General features: G+C 42.8%; 1 protein-coding gene across 13 annotated transcripts in view; it reads left to right on the top strand.

Moving 5' to 3' along the window:
- FOXP1 (forkhead box P1) overlaps nt 1-18,842 on the top strand; it is a 493,539-nt gene that overhangs the window by 54,461 nt on the left and 420,236 nt on the right. For 12 of the 13 annotated variants that reach the window (XM_073351104.1, XM_073351110.1, XM_073351096.1 and 9 more), the window contains one exon: nt 2,885-3,015. The exons of the other annotated variant lie outside the window; for it this stretch is intronic. The gene's annotated coding sequence lies outside the window, so the exon portion shown is untranslated. The remainder of the gene's footprint in view (nt 1-2,884; nt 3,016-18,842) is intronic. 13 annotated transcript variants of the gene reach the window in all.

The raw sequence follows: 18,842 nt of genomic DNA, 5'->3' as shown, positions 1-18,842 counted from the left end.
CAATGCCTGGTGTTGAATGGTGTCAACCTGGTTGAGTCCTCTTGGAGTTACCACAATGAAAATAATTAATGAGTATGTATACCTCCAGGGTTCTGGCCTGACTCCCAGCTTAATGTATGTGGGGGGGACCTTCTGAAATTACTTGCATTTTCTTCCACAGCCCAGGCAAGAGCCTAATCTCTCTTGGAACTTAAATAGTAACATTTTCAAAATGTCTTTAAAAATAAATTTTAAGCCTCTAAAGTTAATTTTTGTTGGGTTCAAGGTTGTGGACGATGTGCACAATAACCTGAGGATCTTGGCCTGTGCACCATTTGACCAGTCTATCTTCACTGCTGCACCAACTAAATTCAGGCCAAGCAGTTCTGTTGTGTTCTCTTCTATCTAGATCCCCATGCTCCTAAGGGAAATAAAAATAATCTATATGAAACCAGCAACTGTCCCAGATTTCAGGTCATAGGTGGCAAATATGAGACCTCTTGGATTCTGTCTCTAGACATGGGCTCTGCAGTAGAGAGATGATCTGGTGTTAGGGCACTAGCCTAGAACTTGGGAGACATGAGTTCAAGTCCCTGATCCACACCAGGCTTCTTGCGACATTGAGCAGGTTACTTAGGCTCTCTGTGCCTTAGTTCCCCGTCTGTATAATGGGGATAATAGAACTTTCCTGCTTCAGAGGTGTTGGGGGGGGAGGGGAGGGAGATAAAATACACTGAAGGTTGTGAGGTTCTCAACTATTATGGTAACAGGAGCCTGAGAGATCCTGCACAAACACAGTGCATGTAGGCTCTAGCGCAGCTACAGACCCATCAGTGTATCCAACAGGCTCCATAATAAACCTAGCTTTCCTAGGCATTTCTGAAATACTTCCTTAAGGAATCTTGAAAACGTGTATAAAAATATAGCTTGATCTAAGATTAAGGTCACTTTTGGCCTGTAGGTATTGCAGAGTATTTCTGAGTGTCTGAAACCTAGGTCCTGTTTAGTGTAAATGGTGGCGAACAAACTTTTGGGTCTACTCATGTTTTCTAGAGCCATCTAGTAATAGGAACCTTTCTGGACAATGTAACACGTTTTCTGCTTCCATGCATTTTATATGAGAAATGGAAGCTCTAATACTTTTTGCAGCAGGGAAAAGAGAAATCCCTTTGGTTAGAGAAGTCTCTTTTTTTTTTTTTTTTTTTGGGGTCCCATTATGTTCCATTCAGGTATTGTTGATATAAAAACTCTCAGATGTGCCTTAGGAAAACTTGATTTGGAATGTAGTTGTAGCCTTGTTGGTCCCAAGATATTAGAGAGACAAAGAGGTTGAGGTAATGTGTTTTTTATTGGGCCGACTTCTGTTGGCGAAAGAAACAAGCTTTCGAGCTTACACAGAGCTCTTCTTCAAGTTTGAGAGAGGAAAAACTTGGCAGCCTGCCAAAATAAACACATGAATATTTGAAAGCTGGGGTCATGCTGCTGCCCAAGCAACATCCGATACGGCCCAGGGAATGCCTGGGAGCCTCCAGAGCAGCTGGATTGCAGGGGTCAGAGGTAGAAATGGATGACGATAGCCATGACAGGTGGGCATCTCTCTTTTGAGGTAGTACATGCATCACGTAAGGCAGAATTCTCTCCCCTAGTCCATTCAGTCCCTCACACCCCCTTCCTCTGGCTGGCAGATCAGTTTTGCTCTGCCTGATGTCACTCACCTAGTCTTACCAGTTGGGCCGTAAAGCTGACATTCTCACTTGCCCAGGCCCTGATTCAGGAAAAATAATAATAATAGACTCATGCATTCCAAGGCCAGAAGGGGTCAGTGTGGCCATCTGGTCTCACCTGTATAACATAAGCCATAGAATGTCCCCCAAATAATTCCTAGAGAAGATCTTTTTTAGAAAAAGTCCAGCCTTGATTTAAAAATTGCCAGTGATGGAGACTCTGCTGCAACCTGTGGTAAATTTGTTCCAAAGATTAATTACCCTCACTGTTAACAATTTGCACCTTATTTCCACGTAGTATATAGGCGGGTGCTTAAGTCCCATTGAAGCCAATGGGATTTAAGCATGTGATTAATTGCTGTCCTGAATTAATCACATGCATGAGACCCAAATAATGCTTCTCTTTGGACCATGGTCCAGGACAGTAGGATTTTCCCCCTCCTGGACAAGACACTTTATTAATGAAGAAGATACAAAGTGATTTCAAAGTAACTCTATTAGTAAAATGACTGTTTAGTTAGTGTGTACAGTAAACAGCATCCTTAGAGCCAAGCTTAAACTCAAATATGTTACTGTTAGCCAGGGAAAAAATCAAATTTGTATTTTCTTAACTGCTGAAGTATCCTGTGTGCAAGTTTTACCTCTCCTCTTCTTCTCCACTCCCCCTCAGCATCAAATAGTTTTTTACATGTTTTTCCTTAGAAGAAAGATTATTGCTAAAGAGATTTTGTTTTGTTAAGGTTTTGTCAGGATGAAATGAGCAAAGGGAGGATAAATATCTGACTAACTCAGTGACCCTGTTTCATTTTGATAATGAAGTAGGTTAAAATCCCTGAAACGGTACTGTGTTTTCGAACAGAGTATCTGCTAGGGTGTTGACTAATTTTGGTATTGAAAATGAACATAAACTTATAAATCAGCAGAGGAAATTAGATACTTGAAATAATAGCACCTTTTAAAAAATGCTGCCTTCCTGCCTTAAAAGTTTCAATTTTATTTATAGCGAAAAAAGATCTTTATATGACACAATAACATTTGATTTATTGCAAGAATATTTTAATAGGGGGCTTTCCCCACCTCCAGCATTTATACTTTCCTTTTTGTTTTCAAGTTCAGAGAAGTGGTGGGCTTGGGCTTAGTTCTAGCTAAGTGAAGCTTTAAAACATGTTTTTGTCTTTCAGTCAATCTCCTGAGAACCACTTTCTGAGTGATTCCAGCTTCCGAACATGTTTCCCATGGTAGGGGTTTTGATCCCTTGCCAGATTTGCCCTGAGCCATGAGTGAATATGTGTGATACCCACAAGTAAAACTGGTGAGTCAACTAACCCAAGTCTGTAGTAATTTTTTTTTCCCCTTGTTACTTGGTATGCTTTAGTTTTTTAGTATTGTTTTGTGCTTAAAAATATGTCAATAGTTTTCTGCTGTATAATATATAAGAATCTGATTAAATAATAGAAAAAAATCCCAAAGCTTACATGAAAATGCAAGCTGTTGTAGATTTTTGGTGATGGGGTTGGTATAAACAGGTAATGTGAAAAACTGAAACCGTGTTGATAGGCATGGTCTAAGCATGGCTTCGCAGGCACTGAACGTCACAATTAAATATGGATATATAGAGGCCTTTTTTCCGTGGCATAATTATTGCTTTGCTTCCAAAGGAGCCAAAACCAGAAAACAATTAGTTATCACTGTTTTGCCTCGCTTATATCCCAGTGACAAAATGGTGTCATTGGTACACAAGAGAGCTGTCTTATCACATACTCCTGCCTTGTTAGCTTGGCATCCCGCAGCACAAAGTTTTCCATTGTTCAAGGTGAAATCCTAGATACCAAGCTTGGCTTCTCCATCGACATGCACGATCCAGCCTGGACAAGTGGTGGGTGGGTGGGGGTGAGGGGGTGTGTGTGCCTGATCCTCTATTAATGTAATGTTGCCATTTGCCCCTGTTACTGTCCATATGCAGTCCCCCTGGTGACCCCTTACGTGTAGCTGTCTAGTAATCTGGTTAGGCCCCTTTTGGGACTGGGCTATCAGTTCAGCTCTCATGAACTGGCTGGATGGTTGGTGCAGAAAGAGTGTTGGAGCTACTCTGAATTCCTCCCTGCAGCTCCACCAGCCTGGAGAACAGGGTTCCAAAGTCACTGACAAACTGAGATCACTCACATGGCATGTCCTGCCTTTTGCTTATGAACTGGGCGGGATGGGGACGAAAAAAGTCAGGAAAACAGGAATTATTTTATTTGCAAGAAAATTAAAGGATACGAATAAGGAGGCTTTTAAAAGCAGGAAATATGAATAATTAAATTGCATTGGAGATGGGGATATAAATTGTTTCTTGAAAATAAACTTGGGTTTCTGGCACATGTTTAATATCCCTCTGTATATTAGGTAACCCATTTCCATTCAAAGATTATGAAAACACAGAAATTCACACATCAGTGAATTGTGAATTTTTTTAAAAGGTTCTGTGCTTTTTTCTTTTTTTCCAGAGGTAGCATAATTACCATGTCATTTAGCAAAGATTATAATAACTGCTCAATTTTTACCGACTGGTGTAGTAAACAGTTGAATAAACCCATATGGCAATTGAAAGTGTGTGTGTGTGAGAGAGAGAGAGAGAGAGAGAGTGAGAGAGAGATTTCTACCAGTTCCTTCATATATGAATTACCAACCTTGCTAATGTGACCAAGATCCTAAAATGGGGAGCAATTCCAGATTTCTCCAGTGATGTCTAGCTGGGCAAGAAACTCCTCCGTGCTCCATAGCAAACTGGTCTATTGACTTCAGTGATGATGCTAGTTAATTAATTTAGTTTCCAATAAAGCATGCATAGAAAACTTGTATAGGTATGTGGAAGATATTTTTTTCCTTAGTAATATCGTTCTATCAATGTGGTGTTCACGCCTTTCCCAGAATTCTATCTAAGGATGGAAAGTTGCCTGGCAGTGTACTGTGGTGGGGCTGGTGTAAGGGTGACTTGCTTTTTCCATCTTCCTGTTCAGCAGTCGCTAGAGGACAGCTATGAGGAACAATCCTTTCCCCTGTTGCAATAAAATCCACCTTTACATATATCTATCGCTGCTTTCCCCATGTTGAGCCTTCATGATGATGTCAAGAATTCATTCACAGCCCGTAGATTTTAGAACTTTCCAGCTTATTGAGTAACAAAATGTGATTCCTGCTAATTGTGTTGACTGAATACTTAAAGCCTTTGGAAGAGAAGAGTTCTTTTTCTAAAGCATAGCATCTACTTGTGTACTATTTTATGGCAGGCAAAGGTCATCTGGGGCAAGCAGCCAGAACAGTGAATTGCCTCATTGCAAGGCATAAGAAAATGAGACTGAAAGAGATGGGAAAGATTTAAACAAATTGCTCATCGTTACGAATTTTTAAAGTCAAGAAATTGGTGCTGTATAAGTTTTTTAAATTGGAGATAACCATGCTTGCCCAATAAATTGACTTGGGAACAGAAGAAATCAAAATAATGGTTTGGTGCTTAAAGTCTGGATTTTCTGAAAGGTTTTGCACAGCTTCACCAATGGAGTTCGGTGTTCTGAACCCCAAGCTCATTGGAGACTTATAAAACTGCTACTTTTCTTTTCAGCTACTTAGCATCCTTTAGAGCAGTGCTACTCAAAGTGGTGGTCCACGGACTGGTGCCAGTCCGTGAGCCATTGGCTGCCGGTCTGCGCGCACATTGGGGTAAAAAAATTGCTGGTCCCCCACATAAGAGAGCTTGAGAAGGAATGCCTTAGAGAGTTAATGTATTTTATGAGCATTCAGAGCAGACCTCCCCACCCCCCATGTAGGAAGGGGTGCTATCATCTACATTATAGCTACCGTTATTCCAAACAAGGAAGTCTAGATGGGATATCACTTTCATAACTGGTTCTTAGTTATTTGTAGGGGTTCATATAGTTTACAGTGCTCCTTTGTTGGCAGGGAAGCAAGGGATCATAGCTCTGTTTCTAGTCATACTCACACTAGTGTATATATCAGGAGTAAATTTACTGAAGTCAGTGGAGTTATACTAGCATATATCCATGGAACAGAGTTGGGATGCAGCCCTGAGACCAGAAGTTCAACTTGGTTCTCCTGCATCGGAGTATGGGGGACAACCAGTCAGCTGTTGGGCTAGGTCTTAACAGCACATTCTTCTAGGACAAAAGTGCTATCTGTCTCCCTTACTACTGCAAAACACCAGTGGATCAAGAAACACTTCGTTCTGCTCAAACTTTCTATCCATGAAACTTTTCTACTGGGGGGAAAAGTAATTTTAACAATTTAATATACTACATAATATGTTTTATAAGCTAGTGTGGATGATCCTAAGTATTTTGGTCTTTTTCATAACACAATGAACCTAATATTGGTAAAAATACAGATCTTAGATGCCACCATAAGGAGAAGCTGGATTTAATAAACAGTTATGAATGTTGGCAGCTGCCTATCAGATTGTATAACATCGACTGTAGCACACAGAGAAAGTGTCAACTTACATTTTATCTCTGAAGTATTTTCAAAGCATTTATTTTGCTTTCTTTTGAGTCCTTAACCTAATTTAAGTTATATAATTGCCTGAATATTTTTCCACAGAGCTAATTGGCTAGTTGCCAGCATGGAAACCATTGTTTGACTTGATGATGATCAGAAATTAACATGACATTTGCGTGGTGGTAATGGAATATTTGTAATGTAATTCATGACTGTAAGAAAGAGACCATCGTCCCCCACCTATGATCTGCAGGAGGGACTCAGAGGATGATGAAGTGCTCCCAGCAGGCACCTCACAGCAGTGGCCAGCCAATCTCTATGTCAAATTTAGTTTTAAATTCTTCAGACAAAGCTGTAATGCTTACCAATTAATTACTACAAATGTCAATTAAAAAATCTACCAAATAATATGGTAAGATTAAATTTCAATTAAAAAATTACATTTAACAAAGAAGATATAACATTATTTTAATGAATTCTGCTGAAGGTGACAGTTTATCTAGATATATTTATACTGTGTAGGTGGATCTAAATTCATTGGATAATGTTAACTGTGTTACTTCATATACAAATTAGTTGTGAAAATTATTTCTACTGTGGCTATGTCCTGGAGGAGATGGGGCATCAAGGGGCATTTCTCATCCTGAGAAGAAAGGAGAATTTTGAGCCTTTTAAGTATAGAAATCTTTTCACGCTTAAAATGAAAGATCTATCATAACCCTTCTTATTAGCTGAATTCATGTTATATCTCAGTGCTTTATATTTATAAAACTGAATATAGATTTTTGATAGTGGATTAGAACGAGACCTAACTTTTGTTGTGACTGTATTTATTTTCTTACAACAGTTTCCCAGTTAAATCTGCTTTGATGTAGATGTTTTCCATTCTTCCTATGAGCCTGCTAATGGAATTATTTCATGCACATATCTGCCTGTGAAGGTAGTAGATTGTAAATGGTGAGCAGAGTTTTAGTTGTATGGCCCCTAGCAAAGACCCCAGTTCAGCAAGCTACTTAAGCATGTGCTTACATTTTAAACACCTGAATAATTCCATAAATCAGTGGGATTACAAATGTTTAAAGGTAGGCGTATGCCAAAGTACTTTGCTGAATCGTGGCCAAAATGGAACTGGCAAAGTAAAACGCATGTACCATGATAAACTTTTGTATTTACTCATAGTAGATATGACAAACTTTTAATAAAACAATAACGTATTAGAACAAGAATGTTGTTTGAGTTTTCTGTGTTAATTTCATAACTGAAATTGTATATTGGAAGTAACAGGATGTTTTATTCAACATAGAAAATCTGTTGTCTGCTAAAGGATATAATACATAAAGTTCTTGGAATCTTGGGTTAAAATGCAAAGGTACTGAAAGCCTTGGCAGTCTGGAGGGTTCAGAGAGGCCTGCATTCTGATTGGTGGAAAGTAATCCCCACCCAGGCATAGAAATCATGGCAGTATGGAGGCACACAAATGAGAGTTAATATTTATTCTCTGACCTCCTAATGCTAAATATCAGGGAGTAGCTTAGGACACTAGAGAAAGTATATTTAACATTTCTAACCCTAGTCTGATTTATTTCCATCAGTTTTTATTATTTCCTTTTGGCACTGTCATATCTGAAATGGCATATAGGGAACAGGACATAATAAAGACAAGTATTTTGAATTGTTTCAAACCAGAGCTGGAAAAATCCACCCTCCAGTAGCAAATTAAATGCTTTCTCTTGCTAGTGTGGGGGCCTGAGGCACCAATTTCAGCAGCATTTAAGTATCTTTTTTAAAAAAATGAAATTCTAGCCCCCCCCTCCCTCCCATGGCTGTGAAGAAAAGTTACCAAATATAAAGTAACGCTTTGTTCCTGGGTCTGCAAATAAGCAGCTCCGGTAGCTCGACTGCTGCTCAAGCTTTGCCAAGCGGTGGCTGAATGAAACTGACAAGACTTTGTTTTATTCTTGCTGTTGAGAAGTGCCTCTGCGCAGCAGTGACAGCTGTAAATCGATTCCACTTCACCCTATTGCCCGATAAAACTATAAACAGCAAAAGTGGTGGACACTGGTGTTTCTCATGGAGGTGGGAGGGCCCAAGGAAATGGGGACTGTGGAAGGAGTAATGTAGCAGAAACATCTTCTCCACACCCTCTCCCAGCAGTCAGGGGGCTGGGAGAAAGTTAGACTCCTATTCTTTCAACAGCAGCCAGGAAGTTGCAAATGGGAGAGAAAACGGAAAGCTGTTTCTCTCTTCCAGCAGCTAGAAGGGGAGTGGAGGTTCACAGTTACTGGATGCCTGTTGGCCAGAGGCTGACACAGCAGCTGGGCTCTGAAGCCGGCTCTTCTTAAGGATCTGTCTTCCCTGAGGCTTTTTGCCTCTGGACCTAGCCTGCTCTTCTTCGTCCTGAGAATGTGCTTGTGCCTTCAGGTTGACTTTCTTCTGGCACTTGTTGAACAGCACCTGTATGTGGGTGCCCTGAGGAATGTGATAATCTTGACAATTTCCAGACTTGCAGAAGCTGTAAGTTATATTATCTCCAGGAATTCTATCTCCAATTTCCCTCTTTGTATCAGTCAACTAAGCCTTTGAGACAAGAACATTCTTTGTTTTCAGTTGGGAGCACTTCTGTCTAGTGAGCCCTTTGGTTGCCTGGTGTTAGGAAGGTCAAGAAGCAGAGGCCTTTAGTAGCCTTACTAAATACCTTTGGATGATGGAGGGATGAGCCCTTCCGATGTGACCTTTGTTACAAATTCCCTTTTGACCTGTGACATTTTTTTACTATAAGCCATGGCAGCTGCAGTGAATCCCAGGAAAACTAAACTGGGAGAGGGCATCAAAATAGACTTCCGCCATGACCACCAGCCTTTATTTATCAGGAAAATCCAAGTTTGCAACCAGTAAGCTGAGTCTTACAAATATGCAAGTCTTATTTTAGGGAAAAATCAGTGTCAACTGCAAAACTTTCCATTCGAAAAAGACAAAAATTCTCCTTTGTAGCCTATATTAATTCAGGTGCCCTTAAGAGATGGATAACTGCTCCCACCAGGACGTTCACATGACAGAGAACCACCAGGTCAGGTCAGAGGAGACTGAGGTCACTGACAGAATTTATCCCTGTCTTCACACCCTACACACTATTGTAGTAATCTTTGTCCAAAGTATGTTATGTCAGGTATTATTGAAAACTCATAATTTGCTAGTCAGTGTTGTCCTGATAAAAGTATGTGTGGCAACATTGTGTGTGGAGTTAAGATTCCCCTGTATGATGTCATTAACACATGTTCTAAACCCCACAGCCTTGACCAAACAGAAGTTGGCAAACAGGTCTGATCTAAACAAAGGTCTTGTCTACACTACGAAATTAGGTTGAATTTTTAGAAGTCGGTTTTGTAGAAAGCGTTTTTATACAGTCGATTGTGTGTGTGTCCCCACACAAATGCTCTAAGTGCATGTCGTCGGTGGAGTGTGTCCACGGTACCGAGGCAACCATCGACTTCCGGAGCATTGCACTGTGGGTAGCTATCCCACAGTTCCCGCAGTCTCTGCCACCCATTTGAATTCTGGGTAGAAATCCCAGTGCCTGATGGGGCTAAAACATTGTCGCGGGTGGTTCTGGGTACATATCGTCAGGCCCCCCTTCCATCCCTCCCTCCGTGAAAGCAAGGGCAGACAATCGTTTTGCGCCTTTTTTCTTGAGCTATCTGTGCAGAAGCCATACCACGGCAAGCATGGAACCCGCTCAGCTAACCGTCACCGTATGTCTCCTGGGTACTGGAAGACACGGTACTGCATTGCTACGCAGCAACAGTTTATTGCCTTTTGGCAGCAGACAGTGCAGTATGACTGGTAGCCGTCGTTGATGTAGTCCTGGGTGCTCTTTTAACGGACCTCGATGAGGTCGGGGGCGCCTTGGCAAACATCGGAGTGACTCAGCCAGGTCATTTCCCTTTTAAGTTTCGTCTCATGGCAATTCAGTCCTACCAGCTGTGCACTCTTTTAATCTACAGCCAGCAGAAGACGATGGCCAGCAGTCATACTGCACTGTCTTCTGCCGAGCACCCAGGTGATGAAGATGGCTAGTGGTCGTACTGCACAGTCTGCTGCTAGCAAGATGTATAAAGATAGATGAAGTGGATCAGAACAAGAAATAGACCAGATTTGTTTTGTATTCTTTTTCTCCTCCCTCCTGCCGTGAAATCAATGGCCTGCTAAACCCAGTTTTGAGTTCTATCCTTGAGGTTTTGAGTTCTGACCTTGAGGGGGCCATTCTGTTTCTCACAAAGCCACCCCCTTTGTTGATTTTAATTCCCTGTAAGCCAACCCTGTAAGCCATGTTGTCAGTCACCCCTCCCTCCGCCAGAGCAACAGCAAACAATCGTTTCGCGCCCTTTTCCCTGGATTGCCCGAGCAGGAGCAGACGCCATAGCACAGCAAGCATGGAGCCCATTCAGCTCACCGCAGCAGTTATGACCATTGTAAACACCTTGTGCATTATCGTGCAGTGTATGCAGAACCAGCACCTGAAAAACCAGGCGAGGAGGCGACGGCACCGCCGTGATGAGGACATGAACACACTTTTCTCTAAAACTGCGTTCCCCCGCAATTTGGAGATCATGATGTTAATGGGGCAGCTCATGCCGTGGAATGCCGATTCTGGGCCCGGGAAACAAGCACAGAGTGGTGGGATTGCATAGTGTTGCAGGTCTGGGATGATTCCCAGTGGCTCCGAAACTTTCGCATGCGTAAGGGCACTTTCATGGAACTTCGTGACTTGCTTTCCCCTGCCCTGAAGCACAAGAATACCAAGATGAGAGCAGCCCTCACAGTTCACAAGCGAGTGGCAATAGTCCTGTGGAAGCTTGCAACTCCAGACAGCTACCGGTCAGTCGGGAATCAATTTGCAGTGGGCAAATCTACACTGGGGGTTGCTGTGATGCAAGTAGCCAACGCAGTCACTGAGCTGCTGCCATCAAAGGTAGTGACTCTGGGAAACGTGCAGGTCATATGAGATGGCTTTGCTGCAATGGGATTCCCTAACTGTGGTGGGGCTATAGACAGAACGCATATCCCTTGGGACCGGACCACCAGGGCAGCCAGTACGTAAACCACAAGGGGTACTTTTCCATGGTGCTGCAAGCAGTAGTGGATCACAAGGGACGTTTCACCAACATCAACGTGGGATGGCCGGGAAAGGTTCATGACGCTCACGGCTGCAGGAAGGGATTTACTTCCCAGTCCAGAAAATAACTGTTGGGGATGTTGAAATGCCAATAGTTATCCTTGGGGATCCAGCCTACCCCTTAATGACCTGGCTCATGAAGCCGTACACAGGCAGCCTGGACAGTAGTAAGGAGCGGTTCAACTATAGGCTGAGCAAGTGCAGAATGGTGGTAGTGTGCGCATTTGGACGTTTAAAGGGTCGCTGGGGCAGTTTACTGACTTGCTTAGACCTCAGTGAAACCAATATTCCCACTGTTATTACTGCTTGATGTGTGCTCCACAATCTCTGTGAGATTAAGGGGGAGACATTTATCGCGGGGTGGAGGTTGATGCAAATCGCCTGCCCGCTGAATACACTCAGCCAGGCACCAGGGCGGTTAGAAGAGCACAGCAGGAAGCGGTGCGCATCAGAGAAGCTTTGAAAACCAGTTTCATGACTGGCCAGGGTACTGTGTGACACTTCTGTTTGTTTCTCCTTGATGAAAACCCGCCCCTTTGGTTGACTCTGATTTCTTGTAAGCTTCCCGCCTTTGATCACAGCTTGCTTGCAAAGGAAATAAAGTCACTATCGTTTAAAAAACATGTATTTTTTATTAATTGATTATAAAAATAGGGAGATAACTCACAAGGTAGTCCGGGTGGGGTGTGGGAGGAGAGTCAGAGGGAAGGAAAAGGCCACTTTAAAACTCGTTGAACGCCAGCCTTCTGTTGCTTGGGCTGTCCACTGGGGTGGAGCGGTTGGGTGCCTGGAGCCTCCCCCCGCGTTCTTGGGTGTCTGAGGAGGCTATGGAACTTGGGGAGGCGGGAGGGCGGTTAAGTAGGGGCTGCAGCAGCCGTCTGTGATCCTGCTGCCATTCCTGAACCTCCACCAGAGCATGTCCTTTGGATCCCGCAGTATCCACAGCGTTTCCTCATGCCTCCTCTGATCTTCCCGCTGCCACCTCTCCTCATGTTCATCAGCCACTGTCCTGTACTCTGCTATTGTGTCCCTCCATACAGCTCTGTCGGTGCCAGATGACTGCATGAGCTCAGAGAACATGTCATCGCACGTGCGTTTTTTTTTCACCGCCTTATCTGAAGTAGCCTCTGGGATGGAGGAGGGGGGGCTTGAAACATTTGCAGCTGCTGGAGGATAAAAGGGAGTGAAGTATTTTAAAAAGATACATTTTACAGAACAATGGCTATACTCTTTCACAGTGAACAACACTATTCACATTACATAGCACACGTAATTTTTGGTACAAGGTCGCGTTTTGCATCTTATATTGAATGCCTGCGACTTTGGTGTTAGAGATCACACACGCAGGGCCGGGCAACAGCATTCAGCTTGCAGGCGGCCATGGTAAGCAATAGTCTTTCAGCTTCTGCAACCTTCATAACAGCAGCCCCCTCCTTTCCCATACCAAGCAAAGCCTGTTGAGTTGGCCATTTACTGCTGCAGTTTTCCTGTTAACATGCAGCAGCAGAAACCAAACTAAACCCCTCCCCCTATCCAATTCTCTGGGATGATTGCTTTTCCCCTCCCCCCACTGCCTGGCTGGTATCAGGGAAGATCCCTGCTAGCCAAACGCGAACAACTCAGCGCCAATGGCCCCCCCTCCCACCGCATGGCTAACTGAGGATAACACAGAGAGATAAAGCATGGATGTTGCTTGAATGCCAGCAAACACCGGGACCATACGGTGCCAGGCTTTGTCATGCAATGATACCAGATTGCTTGCTACTAGTATGGCGTGGTAAAGTGTCCTACCTTGGAGGACAGAATAAGGCTGCTCTCCCCAGAAACCTTCTGCAAAGGCTTTTAGAGTACCTTTGGGAGAGCTTCATGGAGATGTCCCTGGAAGATTTCCGCTCCATCCCCAGACACGTTAACGGACTTTTCCAGTAGCAGTACTGGCCACGAATGCATCCCAAGTCCTCAGGGCTACTTAATCATTAAAAAATGGTTACTTTTATAACATGTATTATATTTAAAAAGGTACACTCACCAGAGGTCCCTTCTCCAGCTTCGTTGGGTTGGGTGGGTATTTCAGTCAGAGTGATAAAAAGATCCTGGCTGTCGGGGAAAACGGTGTGCTGTGTGCTCTCCCCAAGCTCGTTGTCCTCCTCATCTTCCCCATTTGCAAAAACCTCAGCCCTGGTGGAGAGTATCCCATCCTCAGAGTCCACGGACAGGGGTGGGGTAGTGGTGGCGGCCCCCCCCCTAGAACTGCATGCAGCTCAGCGTAGAAGCGGCATGTCTGGGGCTCTGTCCCGGAGCGTCCGTTTGATTCTTTGGTTTTCTGGTACGCTTGTCTGAGCTCCTTAAGTTTCACGTGGCACTGTGTTGCGTCCCTGATGTAGCCCCTGTCCCTCATGGCCTCTGAGAGTTTTTTTTTTAAATGTTTTGGCATTTTGTCTTTTGGAACGTAGTTTTGATAGCACGGATTCCTCTCCCCACACAGCGATCAGACCCAGTACCCCGTTCGGTCCATGCTGGAGCTCTTTTTCGATTCTGGGACTGCATGGTCACCTGTGCTGATGAGCTCGCCTGGCCAAACAGGAAATGAGACTCAAAAGTTTCCAGGGCTTTTCCTATACACCTGGCCAGTGCATCGGAGTTCAGAGCGCTGTCCAGAGCGGTCACAACGGTGCACTGTGGGATAGCTCCCGGAGGCCAATACCTTCGAATTGCGTTCACACAAACCCTAATTCGAAACGGTGATGTCGATTTCAGCGCTAATCCACTCGTTGGGGAGGAGTACAGAAATCGGTTTTAAGAGCCCTCTATGTTGGGAAAAATGACTTCGTTGTGTGGACGGGTGCAAGGTTAATTCGGATTTAATGCTGCTAAATCCGACATAAACTCGTAGTGTAGATCGGGCCAAAGGAATGTATGCTCTACTTAACTTGCATTTAAGCAGTAAACAGAATCATCAAGCAGCAAGGGAAGACAAAGGAAGTTCAAACAGGTAGAAAAAAACAGTAGGGAACATCCTTCCACATAGACTTTGTCTCCTGGAAAAGTTTCTCAAGAGAGGGACTGTAACTATAAAAAGGAGAGGCAAACGTCCTAAGGGACCCCTCTTACTCTCCCTGCCCATCGCATTCAGAGCACCTGAAGAGACAAAGGAAGCAGCTGTTGGACTCTGGGGGAGGGGTCCTGGCCTGAAGAGTTTGGTCAGTAAGACTGTGTAAGCATGTGGGAAGAGAGCTTTGCTTTGAATCTAATATTGTTTATTGAGTTAGGCACTAAAAGGCATTTTACCTTTTACTTTTCTTGTAACCATTTCTGACTTTCATGTCTCATTGCTTGTACTCACTTAAAATCTCTCCTTGTAGTTACTAAACTTGGTCTGTTGTTTTATCTAATCCAGTGTGTTCAAGTTGAAGTGTGTGGGTAACTCCATTTATGGTAACAAGTAGTGTGGATATTATTCCCTTAAAGAAATAATGGACTTAATATATTCATACTTTTCAGGAGAGGGCTGGGCAGTACAGGACATACGTTTCTGGGGGGGAAATCTAAGACCAGGAGTGCGTTAGGGTCACCCTGTGGTAATTTTTAAGGATGGTAAGAGCCTAGGTGTGGCTGGCTGCAGCACACATACAGACATAGCTGGGAGTGGCGCTCCTGCTGGAGGCTGTTTGTGAGCAGCAAGGCTTGTAAAGGGCACCCCAGGTTACGGGGCTGCGTGATGCAGTTACTCATTGGTCTGGATTGTACCCTGATAGGTCAGTCACACAGTGGTAGAAATGCAGCACAGTTCGGTAGACGTTGTCATACCATGGCTTAAAATACACAGACATGGGGCAAACAACATAGGGAACGTTTGACTCCGTGAGAAAGTTCTCTGAGCTGCTCATGGGCTACCCTCTTAGAAGCTACTGGAAGTTTTGCTGTTGGCTTCAAGGAATGCAGGATAAGACACTTCGTCCTAACTCTGCTGCACGTGGTTGGAAGGGGGTCTGAAGGGTTCCTTCAGTAGGAAAATATGAGACCTAAGTTACTCCCACAGGGACGCAGTCATTATACCATCATGCCGATAAAGCCCTTTGGGGGATAATATGCAGCTGAAATGCCTTTATACTCCATTAATATTCCTTTCCAGCAGAGCTTTAAGAGTGTATGTATGTTTGTTTGATGATTTCAGTACATGAACAAACTTAGCTGAGGACTATTTGCCAGGAAAATTCCCGTTGTAAATAGTTATGGGCAATATCCTTTCAGCATGGTTGGGCAATCATCAAGTAGCTGAGGGGTTTTTTAATATAAAACCAAGTGGTAACTTCCAATGGATGTGGGCACTCTGCCAGCCCTTTTGAATGTGTCCCTTCAGTATTGCTTCCCAGGCCTGTTATTCTAGGTCTTCATGGATTGATCTCTCACATATCTTCGCCTAGACTTATGTATGAGGGGAATACCCCTTGGAAAAGACTGAGATACCCCTCTGCTTTTTTGATAACCTGCTTCAGGGACACAGTGCAGTTGTTGAAGCCTTTTGTGTTCCTTTGGTATGAACGATGTACTTTGAGCCTGATTCTCTTCATGGTGAAGTTAGTGGCAGTTGTTTTTCTATCTAGGCAGGTACTTGCATGGCCCCATAGCTGAATGATCAAAGTGTCCGTGCCCAATTGACGTGAGAGGCAACAGGATCTGACTCTCTTGCAGTCAGAAATGATGTCTGAGGTTTTTGCTTTTTATTGTTACCACTGAAGCGCTGACAAAAGCAATAATACAACTGCTGCTGTTCAGAGAAGAAACAATGACTACAGCTGAAGAGGAGAAAACAATATTTATGAATGAAAGAAACCCCACCCTCATTATTTTCCCCTTAAAAAAAAACACATTGCCCTTCTATTTGTTTCCATGTGGAATTACCCTTTGGGGTAGGGAAGTTTTTCTTCCAGGTTTACTTTAAATAATTTACAACAGTCCTGTTTCAGATCAAATCCTTAGGTCTTTACTGTGTATTTTATGCCAGCAAAATTCCCAGTGAAATCAATAGGGACTTTTTTCCTGAGTAAGGAATGAGTAAAGACTAATTCCCATTGAGTTAAATGGGAACTGAGCCTGAGTAAATGCAGGAAAAAGCCTCTGTTTTGGCTTAAAAAATCCCTTTCCTATTGAATAATTGTCGTGTCAGACAATGTGATTCCCGTGCATTAAAGATCAACAAACACTCCACACCGTGGCTCAGTGCACACCTGAAGTGTCTTCAGCCATCATAACACATGGGCTTTTTGTACCTTATTGCTTAGTTATTCGCTTTTTGGAGACTTCAACAAAAACTCCTCAGGCACCATTCAGTGAGTTAAAGATGGTGTCATTTGTAGAGATTTGGCCTTAACCTGGAATTTCCATGTTTTTGTGGGTTTAAGTCAAACCTTAACATTACTTCTGTGTAATGTTTTTGTGGTTTAATGTTCTTCGGGTTTTTTTTTTTTTACAGTATTTCTTTTCAGTTCTGTCAGTGAAGTGTATGAAAGTTGACAAGTGTAAATATGTAGTTAGACAATTTAAGAAGTGTATTATTTACTGATCGACCATAATGGCTCCTTGGAGCCATTATACTCAATCATATCATGTCAATCTGCTGCAGTTATTATGATGGTAGTACAGATATGCATATTTTTTTTAAAGAGAAAAACATTGTGCTTGTGTAAAAGCTGTTTTTAATTGTCAACATGTTCTCTTTAAAAGAAAAAAAAATCAATAGTTTAGCCTATCGTTTGGCTAACAGCCTAAAAAGGTAAGACTAAGCTTATAGGAAGACCAGAAAAGGCTATTGTTGGCACGTCAAAGTGATGGCTTATTTCTTGTATTCTAGTGTGGCTGGTTTATGTCACCCCCAGTTTTAGGGGAAATCTAGAACCCATAACTTGGGTCTTGGCAGGGATAAAGATTTCCATTAGATCTCTGCATTTTTTGGGCCTACTCCTGTATAGTGTACCCTGGATATCCTGGTTGTGCTTACAACATTAGCAAATGGCTGCTCTGAGAAGACAGTGCCTATATTAATGCTGTGTTCTTCCTGTAGTTTGCCACAAAAAGTATCTTAGGGAAAGCTAGACTTTGGAAGAGAGGAAAACAAAATGTTGAGTTGTGTGAAATAGAAAAGCAGAGACTGTGTGCTAAAGATGTAAGTACTGTAGTAGACTAGTTTAATTGAAGAGAGAGTTGGAAAGTAGTGAAAGAGCTAAGGGAACAGGAAACCTTTAGGAGAGGAGATCTGAAGAGAAAGTCCAGGAAATGGTGATATGGCGGTTGGGAGCAACACAAGTTTCACCTAGGTGGGGCATCAAAGGTTACTAGTAGACCCCCCTGTGGTGTGTGTCAGGGAAGTCCTTGCCACAGGAGCAATGACCCAGGCAAAAGCTAGTGTTTAGTTATTGAAGATGTAGAGAAGTCAAGAAAGCTATAGACAAAGGGGCAGATCCTCAGCTATTGTAAACTGTTGATGGTCCATTGTCTTCAGTGGAGCTACCTTGATTTATGCCAGCTGAGGATCTGATCCTTTGTTTTCAAGGCCTCCATGGTGCCATGTAAGTGGAAGTCATTGTATTTTGTGTGTTGTACACCTGTTAAATGGATAGGAGGATGCCGGATAAGCAATGAGGTAGCTGCCATTTTGTGTTCAATTTCAGATGTAGAACGTCAGAGCTGGTCTCATTCTTTGTCTAGTCGGCTCAGATTTTGGGACAAATTCTGCTGTGGTACATTAGTATGAGTTTTGTTACTACGGATTTACACTGGTCTAAATTAGAGCCGATTAATATAAAATGTTTCCTTATTCTGAAATAATTCATCTCCCACTGAAAATCGGGTATTTTGATCTCCAAGTATGGGGAAATATACCTAGAGGAAATGGAATTGAAATGTACTCCTAGAATGGTTGGTAGCTTGAAGTGCATATGCATGTGTACCTGCAAGCCTTGCAAGAAATTCAGAACATCGTCAGTGCAACAGGTTTTAAACTAACCAGAGCAACAAAAGACTTTTTTTTTTTTTTTGTCACTTTTGGGGTAATCAACTCTACTTTCCCCCTGGAATTTTGGTAAAAATACTAAGTTGTCTTTAAAGCAGTGAGCAAAAAGCAAGCAAAAGACATTGCCTGTCTATGGTCTCTACCCTGGCCTCAGACATATGGTCATATATTTGAGATCAGGATTGAATCTTAACGTTTGTGAAAACTTGGCCAAGGGAAGTCAAACTTAGAATTCTTTTAAAACTGGCCTGTCTCCCCCATAGTATTTTGAAAAGTTACTCCTTGACGTTTCAGTAGCTAGAATCTGAAATACCTTGAGTGCTCCTACTGGGGTCATTAAGTTTGCCACTGAAATATTATTTTGTGTAGCTAGATCTGATTTATTAAAGAACTATAAAGCATTTACACACTCGCTGATGATTCAGAAAAGGAATAGAGTAATTCAGGGTTTGGACTCCCCCCT

This window comes from Lepidochelys kempii, chromosome 7 (assembly GCF_965140265.1).
Source record: "Lepidochelys kempii isolate rLepKem1 chromosome 7, rLepKem1.hap2, whole genome shotgun sequence".
Classification (NCBI taxonomy): Eukaryota; Metazoa; Chordata; order Testudines; family Cheloniidae; genus Lepidochelys; species Lepidochelys kempii.
Note: the sequence above shows the minus strand (reverse complement) of the source record. Positions and strands in the feature narration are given on the sequence as shown.